This window comes from Apostichopus japonicus, chromosome 22 (genome assembly GCF_037975245.1).
Source record: "Apostichopus japonicus isolate 1M-3 chromosome 22, ASM3797524v1, whole genome shotgun sequence".
NCBI lineage: Eukaryota > Metazoa > Echinodermata > Holothuroidea > Aspidochirotida > Stichopodidae > Apostichopus > Apostichopus japonicus.
In genome coordinates, this window is record NC_092582.1 from 2,678,830 (window position 1) to 2,696,902 (window position 18,073).

Below are 18,073 nucleotides of genomic sequence, written 5' to 3' on the forward strand. Positions count from 1 at the left end.
AGCTGCACTTTTCATATCATTGAAATTTTATAGGGTTTTTCATTTTCTATTTTATTTTTTTAATTTTTATTTAATTGACAGGCAGATGGATTAGTTAAAAGGGTATATAGAAGTGTGCAGGTAGTAGGTAAACACATGCAGCTGTCGAATTGTATAGCTCGATCTCTCGATGCATATATATAATACGGCATATAGTTGTTAAAGCGAGATTCAGAGAGGCCATGAAAGGCATTTGAAGATCGATACGATATGACATTTACAAAAAACACCATGCTGCACTCCCTCCCCCATCCCAGCCCCACCCCTCCATCACCCTCCCTTGCCACACACACAAAAACACACTCACACAAATACACTTTGCTCCAGGGAAAGGTAGCCTAATGAGGGACTTTTAAAGGCATAAAGACATTCAAATTCTGAAGGAGAGTAATCAAATTAGAAATGGGTTTGCACATGAAACAAAGCACTTCATTAAATTTATGCGACAGAAAATTTTTAATTTATTGGATTAAAAATTAACACTTACGTTGTTAAATGTAGGAGCAATCAAGTTATTGTACCCACGTAGATATATAATGGTAACCACATAGATATGTAATGGTAACCACATAGATCTATAATGGTAACCACATAGACTTATAATGGTAACCACGTAGATTTATAACGGTAACCACATAGATCTATAATGGTAACTACATAGATCGTAACCACATAGATCTATAATAGTAACCACATAGATCTATAATAGTAACCACATAGATCTATAATGATAACCACATAGATCTATAATGGTAACCACATAGATCTATAATGATAACCACATAGATCTACAATGGGAACCACATAGATCTATAATGGTAACCACATAGATCTATAATGGTAAACAGAGATCTATAATGGTAACCACATAGATCTATAATGGTAACCACATAGATATATAATGGTAACCAAATAGATCTATAATGGTAACCACATAGATCTACAATGGGAACCACATAGATCTATAATGGTAACCACATAGATCTACAATGGTAACCACATAGATCTATAATGGTAACCACATAGATCTATAATGGTAACCACATAGATATATAATGGTAACCAAATAGATCTATAATGGTAACCACATAGATCTGCAATGGGATCCACATAGATCTATAATGGTAACCACATATATCTATAATGGTAACCACATAGATCTATAATGGTAACCACATAGATCTATAATGGTAACCACATAGATCTATAATGGTAACCACATAGATATATAATGGTAACCACATAGATATATCTATAATGGTAACCAAATAGATCTATAATGGTAACCACATAGATCTATAATAGTAACCACATAGATCTATAATAGTAACCACATATATCTATAATGGTAACCACATAGATCTATAATGGTAAACAGAGATCTATAATAGTAACCACATAGATCTATAATGATAACCACATAGATCTATAATGGTAACCACATAGATCTAAAATGGTAACCAAATAGATCTATAATGGTAACCACATAGATCTAAAATGGGAACCACATAGATCTATAATGGTAACCACATAGATCTATAATGGTAAACAGAGATCTATAATGGTAACCACATAGATCTATAATTGTAACCACATAGATCTATAATAGTAACCGCATAGATCTATAATAGTAAACACATAGATCTATAATAGTAACCACATAGATCTATAATGATAACCACATAGATCTATAATGGTAACCACATAGATCTATAATGGTAACCACATATATCTATAATGGTTACCACATAGATCTATAATGGTAACCACATAGATCTATAATGGTAACCACATAGATCTATAATAGTAACCACATAGATCTATAATGGTAACCACATAAATATATAATGGTTACCACATAGATCTATAATGGTAACCACATAGATCTATAATAGTAACCACATAGATCTATAATGGTAACCACATAGATCTACAATAGTAACCACATAGATCTATAATGATAACCATATAGATCTAAAATGGTAAACACATAGATCTATAATGGTAACCACATAGATCTATAATGGTAACCACACAGATCTATTATGGGAACCACATAGATCTATTATGGATTTTCATTTGAATGTGTAAGTATTGGACTACTTGACGGATTAGACAGCCAGTTAGGATAATTTCCTAATGATATTACCATTCTATACTGCCATATCATATCATGCTTCTAAGCACTCGTACTGACAGTATGAACAGTGCTTAACCTTAACCTGATAGAATATGAAATATTTATACTGTTCATATACTGTCAGTACAAGTGCTTTGAAACAGGACATGAAATTATATTATGCAAAGAGTTGTTACAACGCTACATTATAATTCAAACTTTAAGTTAGAGATATGAAATATGCTAACGAATGCTTAACTGAAGCCAACGTTCGATTGTAGAAAAAAAGGATTTTTTGTACGGTACCTTATCTGCAAATATTTGTTAATCAAACACCTACCACTTCAAAATTCAGTTTTTATTAAACAGATTAAGGTTTGCCGCAAACTTAGATAAGACTGGTATAAACTATAGAATAATACTAATTGCTAAAAAGATCCAAAATCAAAATTATCGCTTGTTATATATAATCTTCAATTTACCACCATGATTTTGCAAACCGACCCTGGATATGTATAGGCAGGGTGTTCATGTTGATATGAACACAGTGCAAAGAACTATATTTGAGAGAGGTTGAAGTTCTTTTCTCTCTCTCTCCACCTCCACCTCTCTCTCTCTCTCTCTCTCTCTCCTATTCTTCTTCAAGATACCCTCCTTTTAGTACGAAAAGTCTGGAAAGCTCCTTTCAAGCAAAGGTGTTAGGCGCCAGCTCTCTTCTTGTAACGAATTATTCATGTCTACACATTGCTTCATAAAGCCTATATATTGCTTCATAAAGCCTGTACATTGCTTCATCAAGCCTATACATTGCTTCATAAAGCCAATACATTTTCTTCATGAAGCCTATACAATGCTTCATAAAGCCTATAGATTGCTTAATCAAGCCTATACATTGCTTCATAAAGCCTATACATTGCTTCGTGAAGCCTAAAAACATATATATTGCTTCATAAAGACCTATACATTGCTTTATAAAACCTATATTAGGTTCAGTGTTGAAAATTAGCTTTGTTAGTTGGTCGACAGTTTCGTCAAACCTTCGACTTTACTTTTTATTTTGTTTTATCCATTCGATCTTCTAGATTTGTTTTCACCCCATGAACGCTTATTATTATTTAATACATTAAATGTTAGAAAGTTGTAGTTCATGTATTTTTCTGATGGTATTAATCACAAGCAAAAGAAATCATCATCATTATAATCATCATAATCATTATCGTCATAATCATCATCGTAATCATCATCACAATCATCGCCATCATCATCATCATCATCATCATCATCATCATCATTATCATCATCATCATCATCATCATCATCATCATCATCATCATCATCATCATCATCATCATCGTCATCACTATAGTATTAACAACAATAACAGAGCCCATGGGATTTAAACCGAAATCCACATTTCCTTTTCAACTTTTTTATTGCATAAAAAACAGGTTATTTGCGAAGAAACCTACTTGCCCCAATATCGTCATGTTAGTTAGTACCTTTCAAAACATTGCATGTCTTCTTGCTAACCTTTGTGTTCCAGTCGCTTTGAGAGATGACTATTACATATTTCACAGCAATAGTTGAGACATATCAAAACGATTATTCTTTTTTATCGGAATGGAGGTAGTTTAGAGCCAAAAGTTCTCATATATATTTTGGTTTAATCTGGAGTTACTGTACATCAAGGAGTTAACTCCTGTCATGAGATGGCATGAAGAGCTATCATGCAAGATAGTGATGTTACAGTGATATCTGACAATCCATGACCAAATAGAAGGAAAGAAACACCTTTCAAAACTTCGTGTGAATGATATGCTATAACCAAAATCACCTTTTACCATCTTAAAAGGCCTGCGTTACATTTCTTTAATTACATTCATGCCATCACATAGTATAATTTACCAGTCACTAGGATGACATACATCTATTGTATGTTCTCTCGAAATGATATTACCGACAAGTGCAGCAGTTAGGGATTTCAAATCTCGAGTCACGTGTTCCAGTTATCTATCATTTCATCTCATCCAGGTCGCTCGCGTCTTGCCTCGCTGACGCATCAATATACACGGTATCTATCCAGTAGCGGGGTAGATATCGCTTTAGTTCTGTTCCTGACAGATTCTAATCGAGGTGTCGAATGCTGTGATCATATAAAAAAAAAATTGTATCATTGTGTCAAACGGTGGCATCATTTAACTTTTATTTGGCTTCTAAAATCGGGTTACTCTTGTCAACTGTTATCACCAGATAGAAGGAAGGATTTCGCCTGAATTTCGAATGAAAGAATGTTTTATAGCCACATGAAACTGTTTTTAATGAAGTGAAAAAGTAGATCATTCTGTGTTTAATGTTCGATACTACAGCAGCACGGATGAAAATTATCGGATTTATGTTTAGTCTCGCTGCAAGGGTATATCCGTGTCACACTGAGGAGGTATAACGTTGTGTAAGTATATCATTAACTGACACTTTGATATAAAAAAAAATGCTGCGTTAGTTGCAAACCATTTAAAGCAATTTGTTGTGTTTGTAATATAGAAACATTCTTCCTTCGAAAAACGTCGTATTTCAACTTGCAAATATATTAAAAAGTCTCAACCGATCGTGAAGCTTCACAAAAGTGCATTTCTTTCAAAACAAGCGTCAAAGTTTATCGTAGCCATATATTATAACTTACTGATATAAGAAGATGGAAAATGCGTAGGTGTAGCCTAATTTGCATATAAGAATTGGGTGGAAAATTGTGATCAATATTAATTAGAACAGCTAATTGCTAACTATAATATCCAACTATTTGAGAGAGAAGAAATTATCCATAGTAGGCCTAATTTTCCTGAATCTTTGCACCATACTTGAATGGTTCTGATGCAGTGATAACGTGTAATTTATGCCAATTATTAATGAAAACAAATACATTTAATATATTGCTCGTATATAGCATATATGGTTAGTATGTATGCTTTCATGTTTACATAAAGGATTTGCATATTGTCACGATTAAAATTGCATTAAAGGACGACGTTAAACACAAGTTTAGGCATTTTTTGATATGTCAAAAAGAAAAGAAATTGTTAGAATGTTTCTATATAGCTTTTCAGAATATTCACCTTTAACTTTATGATTAATCTCTAGAACGCTCCTTTAAGGTCTAAATGTTAATGGTATAATCCATTGTTTAATCAATTCTGAAAACTCAATCAAAAAACATTTAACTCCATTTTAGAAGCAGATCATCCTTGGACGACATTCAGTACCATTTTTTTTTGGGATAACTTTTGGTGCATTTTAAAGATAGTATTGACACCATAATATGTCTGCCTTCTATTTTGTGTTGCATTTATAGGAACTGATCTAATGGTCTGTTTATTATATATTATACTGCAAAGGCCAGTCACTTTAACTGATGAACCTCCGCTGTTTAATAGGTCATTTCTCAAATTTCAACAGGTAAACCTAATAGGTATACAACCTGTTCTTTAACGGTCCACAACATATCAATTTTAATTTTGAGCAGTCAGTCATCAACTAAGCAACGTTTAATATTATTGATGCCAGCGTTTTTGGTGAACAATTTCGGTTATGCAAATATAAATTCAAATTTAAATTCAAATATTTATGTAAGACTACGGTTACCTGTGAAGCGTAGTACTTTAAGGGCCCTTTAATACGGGTCTTTCCATCTCACCCTATAGACACCCACATCTATTTCCCATTATCTCCACTCCGTTTCTTCACATGCGTTTGAAACAACTTGAAGACTGAAAATCTATTATTCGGTTAGTAATTCTTTTGTAAAGTGTATTCATCTCTAGAGAAATATATATGGCTAATACAACCGATGAATCTTAAAGACAAACCCTCCCCCCTCCCCCCTCCCCCCCCCCCCCTCCCCTCCAAAAAACCGTTGTTTTGTGGTGTAGCATTATACAGACAATACTAGACTATAAATTTGTATTTCATTCATTTTAAACTAGTTCAAATCTGGCAATTTCATTATATTCAGGCGGAATGGAGAAACGTATAAACCATTATATCATTTTTAATCAATCAAAAAAAAAATCGATGTATTATAAATGGTTTAATATCGCCTATATAACTTTAAAAAGGGGGCGTGAAATGTAGTCGGACGCTCATGTTATTCCTACTTACTCATTGCGGTTTAGAAAATGTCCAACTGTCAATTGTACAAGCACGTGACCGAGTAGAATACTCTTACATAACATATTTCATTTGTTGTTTTCGTATATGTGATACCAACAGGGTAATTCCTTCATGGCGGTACTTAGGTCGTGTCCACGTTGTAAACTATACGTGCACTGGCTGGAATTAAAGTGCTCAGTAATGTAAAATGTAACTGCAAAATTCAAGTTTGATTTCATATTTATCGATTTGAGTTTGAGACCTTCGCGGGATGTTCTCTACTTATTGATTCGTTGTGTGCGTGTGCAGTATCATATGCTTTGAGTCGAATTGAAATCACTAAATGTACGCATTTCCAATTGGCAGGATTGGTTTTCTTTGGCTCATTTATATAATTAATCAGTCAAGAAATTGACTTTTCATAGAAAAAGTAGTCTTCTACTTTTTATATTTCATTTCTTAAGTTCAGTTCATTTTTTTTTGTTTTTTTTTGCTGCAGTTTCTTGACGGCATGAGTTGACTGTGTTTTATGATGTATCAATAACCCCGCAATTGCAATATCGCAACTTGGGTTGTATTTGTATCTTGGGGAGGGGAGGGGAGGGGTAGGAAGGGCCAGGGAGGAGTAGGGAGGGGTGGGGAGGGTTGATATTCAAAAAGCTCTCAGCATATCAACTTAAGATGAAGGTCGGGTATGTGTTCCCCTTTAATACATCGAGAAACAAATTTATACAATAACAAAGGTCCACAACGTTGTATATAAAGCTGCAGTATAGTGGTCGTCTTAATGTATTTTTAATGTATGCAATAACGTTATTTAAAGGGTGCCAGCCGTTAAACTGTTAAATGTTGGTTGTTCAGCGGACTTTAATTAAAACACTAGACTTGGGTTAACCTACGACGGAATTATAGGCAACATTATCAATGTAAGGATGTCGTTGACGAGCTCTTACAACGTGAGGACAACATTACGCAACATAAGGAATAACAGTTTAACCTTGCGTATATGCAATCATAACGTTAAAACAGCGAGATGTACCATCATTAAGTTGATGAGGCCAGATCGCTACAGATAAATGACTTTTGACCAGGCATCTGGTATAGCGCCTTGATACTAGATATTTGATACTATAGAGTTTTGGTTACAGTCTTAGAAATACGAACTACTCAGCCAAGTGCAAATATGTTTGCAAAGTAGTGTAACATTCCTAATGACGCAAGGTACGGTACACAACTGCTATATTTATATAGCACTTGCATACAACACTGTTTTATTACAGCGCGTGTGTATATTCATGATAACGATGGTGCCCAGTTTGCGCGTGTACGCGTGCGCGCATTCTTCTTTCTCACTCGGCAAGTCCATATATCTGAGCTACAATGTCAGAAGTCCTGTATCTAGCGACGAGGTCCCGTAAGAGATCTCCGGTTAACCGGTCGTTGTTATTACTATTATTTTAATTTGATAGTAAACTACAGTTTATGCCTTATAATATAATATCAAAACTAACTTGCTGTACAGAACATCATAACATGAATATGCAGTTGATTTAACATTCAGATCCATAGAACAGATCCTATACGTGGAAGTACAACATATCTATCACCAACATACCAACTATTGCGGGATTTCATTGGCCGTGATGATATATAGACTACCAATATGGTAATGAATATCACTACATTTGTCACAACAGTAGGTATGCTATCAGGATGTGAACATTCACATAAATAAACACATACACATACACGTACACGTACAATGATAGCATGCATGAAAACTAAGCTGTATGACGTCATCGTATTCTGACGTCATGAAACTGAACGGCTATTTGGTAACCTTTTTATTAAGAATGAACGGAACAAATAATGAATTGGGTCGTACGTTAATCTTCTCAACAACATGAATTTAGCGACGAGTAATCCGAACAATTTCTAATACGAATATTATCACGTTTCCCCAGTGATAGTGACACACGTTGGAACGCAATGATATCGGTGAAGATGAAAACGATACGGAAATGCTTAAAGACTAAGACATATGTTACTATATGACAATGATGTAACTGGCAATTGTAACGCTATATAGGATGAAGTAGAAATCTCTTTAAAGAGATTGTTTGCTGTGTGTATGTATGTATCCAAAAACTTTCCACCGCGAAGGAATTTCACTATATATTTACATCTATCACTCAGAAAGGGTGTGAAAGTTTATATATATATATATATATATATATATATATATATATATATATATATATATATATATATATATATATATATATTATATATATATATAATGAATGAATGTGTATCAAGTGGTATGACAGATATATAGTAAATAAATAAAGAACAATACACCAGAAAAATTTCACTTCACGACCGGTTTCGTCCCTTTGGGACTCATTTAGGCGAAGATAGGAATCGAATCACCGGATCTTTAGTGGTTACTCTGTGTAAATTAAAATTAAATGTGACACAATATATCTATAAATATATATATATACATATATTCTTTGAAGCGAAAACTATTTGAAAATCCCATTTGCGTCATTATCAACGTCACACTTTCTGAATGAGAGATGTCTGGAGTTTATCACGTGAGACACCGCTGTTATAGTTTGGATATCTCAACAGACTAATTGTCACGCCTAATAAATTTATACGAAGCCTGGCCGAAGAAAAAAAGAAATCTGCGCGTTATTCCATTCATTACAAAGCCACGAACTAAAGCAATGCCTTTCTTATTTTATTTTTGGAAGTTTTGATGGTTTTATGGAGCAAAAATCCCATAACGATTAATTGAAAGATATAAAATAGGAAGAAACTAAAAAGTTCGGTAAACTTAAAGAGGAAGGTCGAATATTTATGCCCGATCGTAATGAAAGGCATAGTCTTAGATTGAACACGCCGATGCTTAATATGTGTTACAGCTAGGCTATTGAACTATCTATCTTTCGCCCCCTTTTCTTTCCCTTCCCTACTCTCTCTTCACTTCTTCTTGTAGAGTTGAGGTTCCATCACCTTCTGATAAATTGAAAAACAAAGGATTGGAATTTGGAAAGATCTTCCCACGTTTACTTAAATTTCTTCATCCCGTACGGTCACCTTCTTCCAACCCCTCCTCCCCTCCCCCCCCCCCCTGTCTTCCACAACCAATCAACTAATGTCCATCTCTCGTCTCTGTATATGTAAATCCATCCATCTACGTAACGTTCCCTTGATCAGAATACTAGTGACATACGCTTTCTAATAACATTCTCTCTCGCCAGCGGAATCATCATTACTATAACGAATTTAGCGTTATTATTTTTACATACGCCCGATGGTATATACTGACTGATTACGCCGACTCGCTTTGATTTTGTTTTGAACTTGTTTACATTTTCAGCTCTTTTACGATTCATTAAGATTGCCGGATCAATAACTAACCTTTCGTCATGTACTTTTACGCCTTAAACAACAAATAGTTTAACGGATTATTTGGAATGGATGGTCTCAAAAGTTCAAGAGTACAATGATGTTTTGTTGGTGATAATAACAACCGTGGTTTGTTGTGAACTGTGAAAATTTGCCACTGATTAGGTGACATTCCATGCATACCTCAAGAGTACATTCATTGACAATTATTCTCTAAAACAGAGAAAGGTCGCGTTTTTATTAATAATTTAACCATCTTTTAAGTAGCTGTTCGTCAATCGCACCAAACCAACCAAATACTGCGATTAATCGATTGAAGACACCAGAAAATTATTTTTTAAATTAATTACTGTTATTAAAATCTGAAAATGTCCTCCCTGAGATACGTTTCCATTGTAGAGTTAAGAAAGCGTTATTTAAAATCATAAAGTTCACGAAATTTTCACTTCTTACTCCACTCTTTCATTACTTAGCTAATGGAATTGTATTTTTATTCCAATGATATAATGTTAAAAGAATTCCGTTTGGATTTTGAAGTGTGGTAAGGCTAATGCTACGCGACCTGAGTAAGCCTTAACTGAAGTCCGTTCAGCTTGGTGAGAAGATAAACTAATGTGTCGCCTTATTTGATCAACTGCAATATTCTTTTGAACAAAGCCCGACAAGACAATTGGATGATAACTAATTATTGACAAGTATCTGACTCTTTAAATTAAATTTATTCTCATGAACGGTCACAATATTATGATAATCTAGCGCTGTGCAAGACGACCCGAAGATGTATTTCAATGCAGCGCCACCAAATTTTTGGCGTATTTCTCTCCATTTCAGTGTGTGATCTGACCCTTTACATGACAGTAGCGTGAGCTAATGTACATTCCATTTGCTATTTACAGTATATTACAGCCCAGTGGCGTATGCAAAGGGGGGAGGGAAGAGGGCGGTGGGAGCCATGGTTCCCATCTACAATGTCGGTCGGGGGACGGGTATTTGTTTCAAATTCAAAAGTATTTATTAGCACAACCTTGGGTTTAGACCTATTTATATGCTTTAAAATACCCCAAAAGGTATCATTTGATCATCTAAACTTTGAAGTTGTTCGGGGTGGGGGAGTGGAGGGGTGGGAGGGTGGGGAATGGGAGGGGAGTGGGAGGGGTGGCAAGTATCTCAGTAATTGTTAATGCTTGTAACAGTAGAGGTAACGCATGTTTAACTTTGAACATGGGTGACCAATATTTGAATTTCTAGCATATTTGCGGTCATTAGCAATGACCTAAACTCTCTAATGGGGAAAGGTTTTTGTCATGATGTTATTAATAATGAAATTTTAGCCTACGCAATTATTTTATGAATGAAGTGTTTCAGTTGTCTTAACATTCAAAACGTTTTCAACATAATCGGTCTTGAGTATCTATTATATATTTCAAACAAGATTGCATGAATGAATGAATGAATAAATGCATGAATGAATGAATGTATGCATGCATGAATGATTGGATGGATGGATGAATGATTGAATAAATGAATGAATGAATGAACGAGCGAATGAATGAATGAATGAATGAATATATGAATGCATGAATGTTTGAATGAATGAATGAATGTATGTATGAATGAATGTATGAATGAATGAATGAATAAACGAATGAATGAATAAACGAATGAATGAATGAATGTATGAATGAATGAATGAATGGTTAATGCACAACCCATTATCTAGCGTACAACGCAAGACGTTCACAGCTGTGTCGAAGCCAATGTATAAATAAAGATAGACGAAAGGTTACATTGGTTGATGTTTGACTTTAAGACGTGTTCATCATAAATAATAAAGAGAAAATGTTTCAGAAGTCTATTAAAATATTAAAATAACCAATTGTAGGAATGAAAGGGAAAGGAATGACAAGAAGACAGAAGCTAATTATTTACTATCATGATTTAGATACAAAAAGTATCTTTATAGGAAATAGTATCTGTCAATTTGTGCTACCGTTTTAAACGCTGGATATCATATTTATAAATCTGATAAAATATTGTTTGTTTACGATATGTATCCTATAAATGTAAACATTATCTTAATATTTATGACGGCCCTTCACCTTATGGCAGCTACTGCTATAGGATAACTATATTTCACAACATATACACAACATTCCCTGTGGTATGTTGAGTATTACATTGTCGGATTCAGTTGGCTTTATGGGCTGTGTTGGCGCTCTCAACATTTAACTTTTTCCACATATCCCACGTGACCGATATTATGGATTACTTTATATATATATATATATATATATATATATATATATATATATATATATATATATATATATATATATATATATATATATATATATGTATATATATTTCTGAACGCATACTTTTCTGCGGTAACATAAAGAGCAATATTTGGCTTAAATATTTTGGTCTTTCTTTTAGGGGATTTATTATGGTAACTCCTGAAAGTTGAGGGAGACAACAAGGGTAGTCGCCATATTTACCTGTAGTGATGTTATGAACAACTAAATTATCCCATCGAAAACTAAGAGAAAATCATTGTCAATATCTTTGGGCCAGCTCGCAAAGTATAGAGTGTGTTGTAGTCCTGATATCGCCCTGTCATCGCGTCCAATATGTGACATCTAATAAGTTCTCCAATTTGATAGCGCTTTGTATTTTCTACCAATTTCCTGCTCATATCTTTCTTTAGTAAAAGTCTAAGAGTATCGGAACTGTCATCAAATGTATTAAAAAAACTTTTAATATTTTAAGCATGAAAATTTGTACTACCATTTGTAAAACTTTAACTAATTCTATTAAAGAAAAATAACAAAGAAATGAATCATAAACAAAATGTGGCCAATCAGCAACTGTGATAGCAGTATTAGACTTGTTCAAGTTGTCGCTCATGAATATGAATGAACAGCAACATTTACATAAACGGATTGAGATCATTCGCTTCTATATCCTGGTTGTCTATATTACATAATGATATGGTTTGGTCTGCTGGTCCTGTAATAATGTTTCGGTAGAGCTGTCCACCATACAAATCTCCACCATATTGGTAAATAATCATGGTTACGTTTCGGTAATGTGCAAGGGTAACCATGGTTACGTTTCGATAATGTGCAAGGGTAACCACATTTCTTTCGTTACAAAGTGGCACACTACATCCCTCTCTTCCCTTGGACGAAAATGTTGGATTTTTAAAGAGGAATACATAGTTTTTCCCGCCAATTTTGTGAAGCTATATATGAGGTCATCAATCATATTTGTGTTGTAAACGATTTTATCACGAATCCCAAATGTTTACGTATAATGTAACCTACTATATATGAGTATCTTACCACAGTGACGGAGCTAGGGGTATTGGTCAGGAGGGGCGAGAAAGGTCTGTAGGGGCGCTTTCGACACTATAAGCCGAGCGCCACCACAGGTTGGCGCGTAGCGTACAGAAATTTTTTGAGTAAAGATACTCCCTAGATCGCCGGAAATGACCCTTTCCGGGCCTGGCTAATTTGCAGAAAACGACAAATAAATAGCTGTCATCGCCAAATTGCACCAACAAAATGTGACAAATGTCAACAGGTAGTTGAGAGCGCAATAAAAAAGTCAATAATCGCTAATAAGTTACAAGTGGTAAAGAGCTGAAAGGGGCGCCAGCAGTACATTTGAGTCCGTCAGGGGGCCATCCGCCCCCCCCCCCCTGACTGTACGGACGCTCCGCCACTGCCTTACCAGCACTATGATATTTTTGAACACTGCAAAGGCCTTTAAAAAGTGGGGACAATTTAGTTTACCGACGATTTAGTTTTCGTTGTACAAATGGGACATCCCGATTAATCGGGACATACGGTAACCATATTTAAGGCTCCGTAGTATCCGTTATAAGTATGCCCAAACCTATTATAAGATATTTAACTATTACTTTAAATGACATGTTTATAATCCATTTCCATTTTTTTTTCAAGATGGTGTCTTATCTATTGGTGCTCTGTTATATTTCTAAGAACTTAAAGAAACAAATGTTGGTTAATTTATTAGAATTTTAGGCGACAAAAACATAAACATTCACACCTAAAGGGGATGTGGAGGTGGGGAGGGGAGGGGGTAATAGGGTACCGAATTCAATCAAAGTCGCGGAATACCTCACTTAGCACACAACCCATTAGGTAAGCTCTTCAGAAGCAACACAAAATTTGGTACTAGGAATAATATGAGTTTGGCCTTCGTATGACAAGTTCCATTACCAATTTGTTACGTACAGATTGGAGGTTAACCACGGGTGCTCTATTGTTTGCATGAATTTTAACAAACAAATTTCGGTTGAAAATTTAGTGAAACAATAACATATGCATTCACACCTTGTTGCATGAGCTGACGTCATCACTAAGGTCGGCTTAAAGGAGAATTCCAGACATGAATCATATATAGTATACTCTTAAAGGAGAATGTCTTGAAAAAATTGAAATTGTTATAGAAACATTACCGGCATTGATGTTTGCAAGACTATGGCATATCAAAAGTAGAATTCCGCATTAAAATGCATCCATTTGGGGGAGTTGTTACAAGACATATGCTTAGGTTGAAGAAGGAATTTCATCATCTTTTATTTTTCTTGCAGTGACATAAAGGTGAAATGAAGAGTATTAACAATGAAGCCGCTATATTTTTACAATCTTCGCCATTGATTTTAGCAGAAAATGTATACGTAACATCTCCCTGCTGAGAATTGGGGGTGTGGGGTGAGACTTATATAACCCCTGTATGCATATCTAGGTCAGTAGACAAATTTGGGAAATGAAAAATATTTTCAGACTGAGAATTTAAGAAGCGAAACGGAACCATCGTCTTTTGATATTCAATAACAATGTAGTTTGAATATGAAAGGAAAAGAACAATTTGTTTTTCTTTTTTTTCTTTTTGGTGGCTAGAACTGGATTGGAACCAGTGAGCTAAAAATTAAACACTCCTTTCATTATTTTACCGTATTAAAAAATGTAGTTCATCGGTTTGAAGACATTAATCAGGTTCATTCGCTATTCTTAAAATTCCCAATTAATAATTATTCGATATCGAAATCACATGCAAATACACACCACAACTGGTCGAGTTAAATTTGCAAAATAACCATCTGTTACAAAAGAGTTGGATTTTTTAGACTAATTCTCCAATTTAGGTTTTTATATTGGTTAACACTATTATGAATATTGTCTGGGCGACGATATGTATAGGGAAAGACTGGAAGTATTAATAAATTGTAGCTCACTAAACTTTTTAACCGGAGAATCAATCCAGGAACGAATCTAATGATTGGTCAGTATCCTATTTATCTTAATTTTAATCTAACTATTGAGTAGTGCTGACATTTTCTGACCTAAACAAATTGCAACAAAATATCCTTTTATTTTTTAGCGCAAATTAAGTAAGTCACTGACCTGTGGAATAGCTCACCCCTGTAGCGTTTTTATTCTCCACAATGAACTTCAACCTAGAACCAAAAATACTTGTTTCAGAGAATAATGGATTTTTTTTTCCAGATCAGTAAACTAGTTGTGCAATATTTAACTCCATGCTAACTTCTGTCTGGTGTCAATAACTGAACTTTTATACAGGTTTGTGAAAGTTAAGGAGATGAGTCTGTGTGTGTGTGTGTTTACTGTGACAAGAAACTAGTGGTAGGCTAGTAGCAGAATTAAATTAACAGGGATCCACGATATATTGCTGTCGCTAAAACGCTCTTGCATAATAGCCGAATAACCAGCCATACCGAACGCTGTTACCACGTAAGCAGTCGGAACTATATACCGGTAGTTGATTCATTGCGAGTTTAGAAGTTATCGGTAAGTGATTACAGCATATCATATATACCGCAATTCAAAAATATACCCTGAACGAGAAAGCCTATAGCCTATACCTCCTTACTATCACCAAAGACCCATTGAACCGCGCAATATTAACACCATTTGTCTGCTGGTCTGGTATCATATGGACATAAAATATTTTCCTCTGTGATATATATTTCGATAGACAGATATGTGTAGCCCTTATATAGATAGGATAGTAATATATAAACGTTCATTATATATGGAGTTTTGGGTGCGCGTGGGTCGTATCGTTGTTCATTAGTTAAACATTTCAATAATAAAGTAAAAAGTTAGAAATTGTTAAATTTCCATTTTTTCATTTTTGCGTATCATTATAACTTTGATCTGCTATTAAAGGATATCACATGGTGGCTCTTCGAGGGAAATGGAGGGGGGAGGGGGTGCTGGAGATATAGGGATAGAGTTGTTTACCATATGAAACAACAAACATGACATCATAAGCCCTAAGCAGAGTTGTATCAAGAAGCTAATCCCCTCGCAACCATTCACCTCGCTCTATCCCCTCACCCATTCTTCTTTCCCCATTTTTCGCCTCCATTGCCTCACCGTCCCCCTCACACACCTCCCTGATCCCACCCACTTATGGGTGTATGATGGAGTAGCGCGGGCCTATTAAAGCAATAACATGGACATTGCCTTTCAATAGTCATTGTGTGACTTAGGTCTTTGTCTTAAAGATATTGATTAAGACTACCCCTATAAATATGCTAGATAATCCCCAAATAGTGGTGATTCATACTCAACTAATTGACGCACAAAAACGCATTTGGCTGTGACCCTGAAGGCTAATCCCTCATTGACTCTTGGTATGCATAGATGAACGGTCCTCAGTGTTTATACGTATAACTCCAAGGTATCTAATTCTACAGGAAAGTAATTATATAAAAAAAAAACTTTTGTTAACCTTAGCAATGCTAAAATGTAGACCCAATACTAATGACCTTCAATCTTTTTTTAAGAGGATTACCTCGAGCGTTCAAACCTATACAGACTATTACGAGTCACGTTTCGTCCAATAAATAGCTTTGTAGGCCTAATGGAGAAATCAGCTCAGATATAATGGAGGTAAAAAATACCTGAATGCGTACCGTATAGTATGTATTTCAACCTTGTCATTCTCCGGCTTGTTTAACTATTATAACTCTTGAACTGGTCTCACTCAGTTTATTAACTTCATTAAAACTATTAAAAACATTGAGAAAACCGATGAAATATAGAGAGGGAGCATTCCGTAACCAACCCCAACCCCACACCCACCACACCCCTACCCAACCCTCCACTACCGAGACCGTATTGTACAACAGAATCTCATAACAAACGACGAATGCGATAGGTTAACTACGGTTTATCGTTTTAACCTTCTTTCAATCACCATATGGGAACCCTGTATTAGAGAGTTGTTACACACAGTTGTCAGTTTTGTTTTAGTGTACCCTAGACTAAGCTTCAACAGCCTGCGTATCGCGTCAATGAACACGTGGAATGATATTTGTGTTAGAAAAAGAAAGCAGCTATATATGAGATTGGTGGAGTTTTATAGTCAATTCGCACTGATAGAAGTCGTGTTAACAAAAGTAACGACAGCAATTAAGTATATTGTGAAGCCGGGGTACACCCCTCAGTCCGACAAGTTTTCAGTCCGACAAGTTTTCAGTCCGAAAATATAATACACGTTTTCAGTCCGAAAATGAAATACACGTTTTCAGTCCGAAAATGAGATACACGTTTTCAGTTGGAGAATGAAAGCATGCAGTTTTAACGCCATAATACCACCAATAAAAAGTGACAGCCCGAACTGATAGTAAAAAAATCGATTGAATCTTTCGTATTATGTCTCACATCACCGGCCTCAACAAAGACTTGGGACCCCTTAACAACTATCAGTTACAAACATATGTAATCGGTTCTTTGCTCCTTAATCCGCTTCCTGTATAGTCATGGTTTATTTGGTTCTAATTCCATCAATGCAATTAACACTTACCTAGCGTCATACTTTCATTGTGTTACATTTTGTACCTTTCATTCGACTGCCAAGTATTGCTGACGAAGGTCTCAATATATTTTCTAAAACTTTACTCCTTATTTGTCAATTATAAGTCATATACATATATATATATGTATATATATATATATATATATATATATATATATGTATATATATATATATATATATGTGTGTGTGTGTGTGTGTATATATATATATATATATTGTTGCAATTTTTGCAATTTAATAAAACAACATTCAAATACTTGAATATGTGGTACAAAATGCACAGAAGGTCCACTTTGTTGGTGCAGCTTTAGGTGATTTTGTGGTTTTCCCCTTCATACCAAAGTTAAGTGCACCACTGCCCTTGGAAGTCACCCCCCCCCCCATCCATAAACTGAACCTTCAGACTCACACATAGACTCGTAGACCTGACGTCAAACTAGGTAAATTGTTATTTTTACAATTGGACACATTCTA

General features: G+C 34.9%; 1 protein-coding gene and 1 long non-coding RNA gene across 6 annotated transcripts in view; one reads left to right on the forward strand and one right to left on the reverse strand.

Moving 5' to 3' along the window:
* LOC139963801 (short transient receptor potential channel 5-like) overlaps nucleotides 1–18,073 on the forward strand; it is a 189,437-nt gene that overhangs the window by 86,616 nt on the left and 84,748 nt on the right. Inside the window, exon 1 of one of the 5 annotated variants that reach the window (XM_071964978.1) lies at nucleotides 4,277–4,607. The exons of 3 other annotated variants lie outside the window; for them this stretch is intronic. The gene's annotated coding sequence lies outside the window, so the exon portion shown is untranslated. Of the gene's footprint in view, nucleotides 1–4,276; nucleotides 4,608–15,422; nucleotides 15,562–18,073 lie in introns of those variants that run through there. One more of the 5 variants, XM_071964980.1, reaches the window with a different exon arrangement.
* LOC139963808 (uncharacterized) overlaps nucleotides 1–18,073 on the reverse strand; it is a 201,389-nt gene that overhangs the window by 39,796 nt on the left and 143,520 nt on the right. The window lies entirely within an intron of this gene.